The 10797-nt window shown below is 33.2% G+C and overlaps 1 long non-coding RNA gene across 1 annotated transcript in view; it reads left to right on the top strand.

The window, feature by feature from the left end:
* Positions 1–5411: 5411 nt before the first annotated feature.
* The window catches only part of LOC109546202, a 102826-nt gene continuing 97440 nt past the window's right edge, over positions 5412–10797 (top strand). Inside the window, exon 1 of the long non-coding RNA XR_002172741.2 lies at positions 5412–5721. This is a non-coding gene — a long non-coding RNA (uncharacterized LOC109546202). The remainder of the gene's footprint in view (positions 5722–10797) is intronic.

Genomic DNA, 10797 nt, shown 5'->3' on the forward strand with positions numbered 1-10797 from the left:
TGATTCTTTGGAACCACTATTTCATTGAACCAAATATCTAGCAATGCGTATGAATCGTAAGTGACGATATCGAGGTTTATCACATATAGAAGTTTAATAAAGATTTGCTCTAAATTCGAAAACTTGGTATGAAACTCGGAAAGTCGAGGCGTACAATTCACTTACATAGCAACAAACAATTCCAGGCTAAATAAATACATGTGTGATGACATGCATGGTTTGTATGCTCAAAATTGCATTTTTCGGTTGACTTCTTAATCCGAGTCGGCCTGCAATTGAGAAAAAACACAAAAAAACTGTCTGGGTTTCTGCCAGCTGTTCTAAGCACGACCTTAAGGTCATGTAGATATGGGCATTTGTTTGTCAGTATTTTAAGTGAATTGAGAGAAAATCCGATTAAAAACAATTATTACTCATATATTATATTGATAAATAGTAATAAATAACGGCGACCAACATTATTTCCATTTTAATTGGCAAATAATATAGCATTGCGGCTTCTTAAGCTTCCTTAATCTGAAATAAATTGACACGCTGACAATTCATGCTGGTTTTTCGGCTCTTTAGGTACCCACAATTATATTATTTTACTCCCTGACTAAGCAGAAATGCGGACAATAGTGACACGTGCGGTTTCCACACACTTTTAAGATGCGTTATGCAACTGGAAGTTACGAAATTATTAAGAATAATGAACCTTTTTCTTATCCAGAACGTTGTGACATCGAGTACACACATGCTGTCTCAGAACCCTTTTCAGTATCAACCATAATGTTTGGATTAGCATCAATATGATATGATCGTTAAGCAAATAAACGGGATTGAATTTATCGTAAACATGGTCTTCTTCTATTTAAGTGTTTGGACTCATAATGTTTATTGTTTCTGTTAGTGCACGGATTTAGGAGGGGTCAATATACGGACACGAAAGTAGAAAAACAGCGTCATTCAAAGTTGGTGTCATTTTAATGGATGGGCCGAACAGGGTTCTTCGTGGAGTTACTGATGGGTGCGATTTATTTGAATGCTTTAGAAAATAAATTTATTGTTCCTTGCAAGGCTCATGTTTCGATGAAGCATCCGAGTTCATCCGCTTAGGGCAAGTGAGGAATTCTGGAGTTTCTTGGCACAAAAACAACCAAACTTTATATTTGGTTGCTGGAATCAACTAATTGTTTTTGAGTTGATGCATTAAGCCTTTTTGAACATTTTTGGGATCTTTGTTAAATCCTGCAGCATTCATAGCTTTTGCGCAAAAAAATGATTTATGTTTTCCTGCTAGTTAACAATTTCAGACATAACTACAAATGTCGTAGTCATGATCAAAGTCTGAGACCCGTCGACTTTTGAAAGAGTTTTTGTCCGAATTGCTTTCATCAGAAACCGCACGAAGAGGCGAGCCCCTGATGTACGAGCAAACCACAGCAAGTTTCATTAAAACCCAACTGGGCGCTTTCCCGATATTAAAAAGGAACTTAATTTAACTTTTGTAGGTGTAAGAAGTTAACGGATCTCTAAAATTGTCAGTTGGCAAGAGAAAAGAAATATTTTGTTTTGTCAAGAAGCGCGAATGCTTGAAGATTTTCAAATGAGGAAAAAAAATTCAACAAAGGATTCAACAACTCTAAAAAATCCACCTACCAAATTAAAAGTTCTGGTACTTTTTTTACGAAGACACTAAAAAATTTCTCACTTGTTGGGCCGAGAGGATGAAGTTCATCAATACATGAATCGTACAGAGAAACAAATTCACAGCAAGTTGTATTAAAATCCACCGTACCGTTATCACGATATAAAAAAAGAGTTTTATTGAAGAAATTTGACCATGAATAGCAGATGAACCAGACATGTTTTCTTAGTAAAAGTTGGGTCAGATCGTCGTCTTTTATTATTCTTTATATTTATTGGCCAATAAAGTAAGTCAATTATGGAAGGTAATTTTTTGGTCGTCAACGAATTTAAACTTGTGTTGTTCCCACAATAAATTGATGAAAAGTCAGCAAAACCAATACAAATTTCATACTTCAGTTCTGTTCCTTTGTGTTGATAACGATGGGCAGATCATAGCACAAGAGCCAAGAGCCAAAATTCTGTGCTTATGCCTCCAAGGAAGCGACTGATTTTCTTACTGATTTATTAATTAATCAACTTATTGCAGACAACACAGATTTTGAACATTTGAAACTCAATAAAAGCAGAAAATTAACCTGAACCCTAATTCCTTGTTACTTTACATGGAGAAACGCTGACCACATCGTTATTGCAGTTAGCAAACAACATTTTAATCTAAAAAATTCCCAGACAATTTTCACAAAATGCAACAATTTACAACATGCTGTAAGTCTGCAATAAATCGCGATCTGCGATTTATCGAGTGCAGCAGCTTCATTCCAGGCTTTACGCTCATATCTGGTGACCTGAAATAATTGGCCCAATTTGCTGGCCAATAAATCGGGGAACAGTTATTGTAATAAGCATTTCATTTCAAGCAACTTTAGGTCTCAAGTCCGCTAATAAAGCAACGAGACAATTCAGTGGCTAAAAACTTAAACCATAAGAATTTAAGTAAAACGAATATAAAAAATCCTGCAAGTACTCAATTGCTCCTCACACAGAATAAAGCAATGATAACGTGGAAGGAAATCAGAAGCCGATGAAGAAGCGTTGGTGTCTAAAATTCAGTTTGAAATTCAAAAATTCAAAGATTATTGGTAAGGTCTGAGGCAATGCAATTGAAAAATTGCACAGAAGTTAGGTAAGCAGACCAAGACAAAGGATTTTTGGAAACATCGTTTAATGCCTTTCCATGGTCTCGATGGCAATCTCCGTCTGAAACAACAATCGAACATTTACATTGTTTCCTAACGCTATTGCGAAGCTGGCCCGATAATCAATTGGCAAAGTCAAACGACGAACTGTCTTCGAACTGTACCTACTTTGCATCGGTTTGCAAACCGGAAACCGGCAAACCGTAGTAAATGTAGGTACGTACGTACGATAGTTCATTGAAATTAGCGATTGTTTAAAAAAAAACAAGAAATTACCTGGAATGAGGTTATCTCATTGACACACTTTTTCGCGGCCAGAAATTCGCCGCTTTTGCTCGTCGCAGCTACTTCACCAATGCCGTCAGATTTCTTTTCAGTTTTTCTAATATCAAGTATGAATTATTGTGTTTTTGTTTGGTATTGCCGTAGTCCTAGACCGTTCAAGGATCGTATTTAAATAGCACTTGCATCGCACACGGTACGACGCAATTTCATTTTACCTTTATGACTTGTGATTTCTTAGGCAGCAGCAGCAATTTCGTTATCTTTCCACCTAAACAACGCTGCTTTAACTTGATTCGTATTGCCAATTTCGCATTTTGTTCAAATTCTCGGTGAAAGTACTCGTACGGCTTTAAAACTACTGATTTGAAACCATATTCAGGGTGAACCAGAAATTGTTTTAAATGATCAGTTGGAAAGCCCGCAGTATAGCCAAACATACATATAAAACCTTGCACAGCTGAAGAACATTTGCTATTGGGAAAACTACCTTCGCATTAACGATTTACAAAAAAGCCAAGGAGGGAACCCAGGCAGATGTTAAATTGTGCACTTTAAAACCGAAAATGTACAGCAGTGTCGGAAATGCATCAAGTTTGGTTGCCTCAGTAGGACAGAATGAGACACGTCTAGACCTCAGAGTGAAAGAAAGAACGATTTAAAATGTGACTCTCTATGTGCAAAATATTTCGGTTCTTGCTTTCAAATGATATTAAACGATGGCAATTTTTGTTCAAATAGTTCATTTGGCACATACTAATTGGGTCTTAAAGCAACTTTCAATAGTGTACAATGTACAATGTACATGCAGGCGCGTTTGGTCAAAATTGGCCGCATTTTCCTAGATCCGATGTTTTTTCCAATGAAACAACCGTGGATTATTTGAAATTTCTGCGAGCAGATTCAATATTTAATAATTGAAAGTTCTTATTTGACGTGCAAACCTGCTAAAGTGGGCCATTCTTGCACTAGCTCTGCCATGCTTGATCATTTATCATCCAAAGTATTTGTGTGATTTTCTAATTAAATTTTTCTTCTGCTTAGCACTTTTCTCTTAAATCCTGTCTGCTTTCGTCGACATTTATTACCATTCCAGTTATGTTTTTCAATAGCTCAATTAGACTGTTCGATTTTTATGGTCGCTAACTTCTAATGTACTACGATTTTCTGTTTCTGCTACATAATGCGCCTTGATAAATTTTAATCAGCATCTATATTTTCTCTGCTTTTGTCAAGTATTTTACTTACACTTTAATCTTACTTTAAATGCTGAGAGAGTCCCTATAATTATTGCTTCGGATATTTGTATTTTTTCAAACACAAATTGTTCTACAGTTCACATTTTTTCATCTTCATTGTCTTGATTACTGGTGTTATTTTTGCACATCGATATTTCTCTATAAATAGATACTATTTGCTTCTGCTACTTAGGACAATAGATGAAGTACTGTTTGAAAAGTTCGAAAAGTATTGGATTTGTAGAATGTCTCACTAATTTTTAAATAAGCTCTATATTGTTGAGGCGGATTCATTTTTTTACAAACTGCTTGTTAGGTAATTCGCCACGTCTTTTATTACAGATTGATAAATAATTTAATTTATTAAGTGCAATAATTTAATAATCAATTAATTGTTTAAGTTTTTAATAAAATTTTTCACTTTTTGAGGAGCCTTAATTTCAAGTCTGAGGAACAGTTGCGTCTATTATCACAAATATTTGGTCAATTTAACGGATACCAAAATTTTACGCTCGTTCGACGTTGTTAAACATTTTAAGTTTTGAAGAGTGCAATTCAAAAACTAACCACAAATCCGGCAAAACGCTGGTTAAAAAAACGAACAAAATGTTGAATCTTAATGTAAAAACATTTGATCAAATATCTTATTATTACCTTAAAATTGAACTGTCGCTAGGAATTAGAGCACTTTTTTACCCCTCATTTACATACTTTTCTATTTAGAACTAATGTCAGTGATGTAATCACCTAAAATATAGATCGATTGCTAAATAACAGTTAGGTATACGTGATATACTCATATCTAAATTCTCGTTACCGTTACATTTACTTAATACTATGAATGCAGTACGAATGGTTGTTAATCCACAACTGATAAGAATTATTGTTTTCAAGTTTGTGTAAACATTTCGCTAATATGGTTATAATGTTGTGTTGATACAGACTAGCTTAATTAATATTTATGAGTAATTTGCCAGCTTACGCCGACAGCGGTTCGAGGCATATCAAAAAAGATTTGGTTCTAATTAAATTTCCGATGTTGGTTATCTGTTAACCTTTTTTAACCCTCTGGCCTGAAAAATTCAACACAACTATTAAAATATATGCATGATTTTCTGTCAATAGTCTGATGGTATCATCAATCGGTATATGTGTTCATGCAACCTCACACGTATTTGCCTCCAAGTTTACCACTAATATATATATTAATCAGTATTTCTCCATACTTACCACAAAGAATAATAACACATTTTGCGCTCTGCAATGTTTTAAATGGAACATATTTTATTCAGTATGTCAATGCCAGCATGTGACATCTCAGTTGAATCCTTGACCTAAACCAACAAATAGCGGAATGCGATCAATTCCAAATGAATTGATACAATTATTTCCATAGAAGTCGACGAGATTTGATTGGATTTGTACTAATTGAGGTAAAGATATTGACTAGATTATTAGATAGCGTTACATTTATAGTGTTTGCACGATTTTACTGAGAAATGTAGATGTGTTTACAGGGCGATGCAAAATTAATGTCAAAAGTTAAATTAATTGTTCGGCATTTTAGATCTAAAGAGCACACTTTCAAAACTAACCACAAATATAATCATAATCATACAGATAACAAATAATTGTGTAAAATATGTGTTGTTTAACTTATTTTTTTTTGTGCGAGTTTGAATTATATCTCCCTAACTAACTCCCTAACTAACTCTAGGGCGCTTGGCGCGCTTGCTTCATACACCCATTTGACAGCACTCGCATCTTCTCGATCAATTATGGAACATTCCCTATTCTAAGTCTGTCGAGCTGTCTTGGATCTTTAGTAGTGACCTCACTGGCAGCGTTGTCGCTACGGCTTGTTTTTCCGCGATCCCCGCAACAATATAATACCATCGAAGTAAGGACACCTACAAATATAGCCATCAACCTGTTTTTAATTCTATAAACAAACCGCATTTACAACACAACTATTCTAAACATTTTTATAAACTTAGAATTTAAAGACGACTTACATAATATACAATTTTAGATTGAAAACACTAAAACTGAAAATTGTGAGGATACATCATTATCGCCAACCCAACACCCGAAACCACTAAATTTTATTTTGACCCAATGAAATACAAACAACTTAACAAATTAATGTTTTACCAAATTAAAACCTTAAATCAACAAAATAAGAACATCAAATACGATTTACAGGATGAGTTGCGTTGATTATGATAATGTTAATGCAGACCAAACTAAATAATACAAAAAATACAATTTATGAACACAAATTCAGCGTCAGACATTTCAATGAAAATAGAATAGTGTTAACAAAACAAACACGCAAATTTATTATTTGAGTTCTGATATAATGATAAATAGTTTAATTTCCATAATAATGATATGTAGACAAACGAAAACAATTAGTACACCAGGGGAAACCATGAAATGATTTAAATTAAAACAATTATCAAAGCAGTAACATTTAAACTCGTAAGTAGTATTTAATAATAATTATGTTAAATTCAAAAATTACATAAATTTGCCATTTCCGTGTTTGAGACTCAATTTGAAATATGTTTTTCATATTTTCATACAACATGGAATTTTTTTTCCATATTGAATTTCCAAATTTTCACAAAGAAATTCGTGAAATCTTCCACAGACGGTGATCTAAGAACAAGAGAAATAATTTAATACACGGCTGTTGTAGGGAATGCATATTTAACTAGAATTATCTCAATTGGCTGTAAAATTTTGTGTGTTTACTATAAGGATTCGCTGGTACTTCCCACCTTATGTAAATGTTTCAATATGCATGCTTTTATTCTATTTCAACTGCTTTGATATGTACTGAAAAATTATTGAGCTTGTTATTTTGTTGAAAGCTTGTTTTAAAGTTCACCTTTGGAACAAAATGTTGTGTTGTTCAACATGTTCTGCTTTTACTGGTTACTTAATACTGATTATGTTTCTCAATTAGGTTTGAAGCGAAGTACGAACTTTATAATCTTCCTATGATGATTTTCATTACTTTTGAGTTTTTTATTAGCTTTTGTTCAACCTTTTCAAATCCATCGGTGTATAATTGGTTTATCTACATGCTTCATATTCTCTTTAATCCTGATACAATTGCTATTTGTTCTCTCTTAAGTATTTTACTAAAAAAGGGAATGAAATCGCGTACTTTTACTGAAAAGATGGAACCATTTCAAAATAATACTTTTAAATAATAAGAAAGTTGAAATTCCATCTACAACGGCTGATATATTCTAGAAATTTTCAAAAACATTTTTTCAATATTTTACTCGTACTCTCTAAGTGAGCCCCTATAGCCCCTTAAAAAGAATTACACCAGCTTTGAATCACCCTGTATTATCACTATCCTATCATGTAATGATCTGACTTTATAGTGGATCTTAAAGTCTTTTACTAGCTATGACTGCACTAGTTAGCCTGACTACCTATAGTAATAATTACCTAATTAACCAAACTTGTTTACGACTATGCAAGCTCTTAATAATTTCTTCATAAATATTGGTACAGATGAATTAATCTTTTGAATTTGGGTGATATTAATAGGATTGATGCTGTGATAACAATTCCTTTTCCATTTCTATTTTCAGCGCGAAAAACATGATAAGAAGTACATGCAGGTATTTAAAAGGTTTTGAAGGAAAAGTTATTTCGGTTTTACCGGTAATTAACCGTTTCTACGCGTGCACAAACTAAAATCCGAAAATACCTCTGTACGACTCTTATCGTCAAAATGTCATCTGCAAAGTAACGCGGATAAATATGACAAGTGATAACATATAGTCTGTTAAACATAAGCGCCCAGTCATTAGCGAGCAATTACAGACACTTTAACAACTACGTTTCCACACTAATTACTTTTCAGGCCTTTGACAAAACCACAAAAGACGGAAATAATATTTATTTTGCATCTGTAAATATGCGTGTTGTTGTTATTTGTTAATAGATTGTCACTGTTTAATATTTCCATTAGAAGAGTTGGGTGATAGATGGGCGAAGTCGGTCGGGTGACGAACGGAAAAGTTTTGAGATTGGTTATTATTGGATGTTTACTTCGTTTCCAATTGAATAAAAATCATCATTTTCTCGAGATAAACGTTTGAGTTTTAACCAAATGTTGGATATGTTGATCATTTTGTTCGTTTTTACTACGCTCAAAATATGTGGCAGTCTGATGTTAAATGTATCCTAAATCAGAATGCTAAACGTGCTTTTTCCTGGGCATTAAAGCTTCTTAGACAAATTGCAAAACCAATGTAATGGCTAAAGTTTTATTTAAAAAATTAAGATTGTCAGCATTTTTAAATAAAACTTTAGAATATTGAGCATTTAGAAGAAAAAGTAACTTGGCTAACACTGGAAAATTGTGAAATTTGAATACATTTTAAAAATATTATTAATAAATGACCTTAAAGATAAATCGAAATCAAGCAAAAAAAGTCATCAACATTTTCCCAGCAACAAACGGAGTTACTGCGCCGGTGCGTTGGGTTGGAGCACCAAGCCATTTGCGCAGCACTGCACCAACTCCTAAAAATTCACTGAGTTACCCAGGCCTAGTCCCGTTTATATTTGGTACCCAAAATGGCTAAGAATTTTTAAATGTAAATTAAATAGTAGATGCTAGGCCTTGAATCCTACATCCCAAAAACAACTTTAAAACAATATTTATTGCACTTATCTTATAACAATATTTATTGCAATTTTTATGTCGGGAAATTATGTTGGGATAATCCCTCCTAGAGATACGCGGAGCAATACTTTACCGCACTGCAAGTTACTTTAGTGATCGCTTGAGCACGAAAAAAAATTTTATTCAGACAGACGAGCATCTAATTATATTATGAGTTTTCTTGAAGATATGATAATATTCGTCGGTTTTTTTAGTAACATGTTAAGGAAACTATACGTTATTGCATTCGATTGCTGATCACAAAGGTTTAGTTAGCTTTAGTGATGCCTACATATAAAAATATATTATGCCTTTCCCCAGCTCAGATTTAAGAGCTTTAAGCACTACTGAGAAATACTTCTCCCATAATAACCTCTGTCCAACTGACTAAGAGGTGTTCCTAAATTATTTTCGTAATTTTTTAAATACATTTTATTGTTTCATAGTTTTGTTGTTAGAAACAGAAGCCCTGAATATGTTCAAAAGTCTATTCTTTTCTCTTTACGACATTAGTAAATTTGCTTGCTTTCTGTACAAGCATTGGCCATTGAAATCTCCCAATATTAGTTCGCACGAGTTGTTTTGAGGTATTTGCCCGTTTCCTAACCAAACATGCAAATATCGTCTATGTCACTATAGTTTGCTTTGCTTTGCATATAGGGCAAAAATTTACCTTGCTTCTAAAACTGTAGTATTAATTTAACTTAATTTTAATTTTTTAACTTTAATTTTAACTAATTTATAAAAATATTTACTAAATACAATCGGAACTTTGGACTGCCAAACCCTCCATGCAATAGCCCCATGACCTTAAATCTGTTTGAAGCCTAGTTAATTAATCTCTCGTCTTTATCGACTGTCTTACAAATGTTTTCGATAAAAATCGTATGATATACTCTTAGAACTATCCTCACGGACTATTTTCATTAGACAATATTATTAGTTGCTCTCAAGACTTTTTTATTGATCCAAATTTTCACTAGGACGTTCTAATGACAATCTCCGAGCGTTTACTCCCTTAATCTGTAGTCGTGTGCTGAACGCAGCCTGGAATAGATAACCGATCAATAACCAAATCAAGTAACCGTTCGCAACTGTCTGCTAACTATTTACGTAAATAATACTGTCGAACTTGTTGGGCATCACTAATCGAAGCCTTTCAGCACGATTACAGAAAATTGTTTAACACGTAAATTACATTCTACATTGGCATCTATTACAAAGGATTCAAATTGGAAAATCATAACGCCGCGGAACAATGAATGCTTGTTTAGTTATTGATAATGCCAGAACTAAGAAAACAAATTGTAAATATTCTAATGTAAATATATAATATACAGGGTTATTCACGCTATACGGCACGGACGTTTGCGGCTAGCCCGTTTGTTTTTTGCGAAGTATTATTTGATGCATCCACAGACGCCTATCGGGTGCACATTTTAAAAATGTTTTTGTAAGGTACAGAGTGTCCCAAAAGGCCTAAAAGTATCAAAGTTGTGCTTTTTTAAATGAAATACCCTATATATTATTGCATTTTTGGATTCTCTGTGCAAAATAAGTGTTTGTTTTAATAAAATTTATAATGTCTAAACTAAAGGTTTTTTAAATAATTCGAATTTTATCAAAATTTAATATTATTTTCATGTGTCAAATACTTTAGAATTAATTAAGTTATGTAAACGTAATTCGTAGTTTAGTGTAACAAGAAATCATAATTTACATCCCAATGATAATAAACTTACCATTTTATACAGGGTGTCCACAAATTTAAACTAATCAAATAAGAACTTTAAGTGGCTATAACTTGATT

This window comes from Dendroctonus ponderosae, unplaced genomic scaffold (assembly GCF_020466585.1).
Source record: "Dendroctonus ponderosae isolate FM_Combo_2020 unplaced genomic scaffold, Dpon_F_20191213v2 Dpon_F_20191213_7, whole genome shotgun sequence".
NCBI lineage: Eukaryota > Metazoa > Arthropoda > Insecta > Coleoptera > Curculionidae > Dendroctonus > Dendroctonus ponderosae.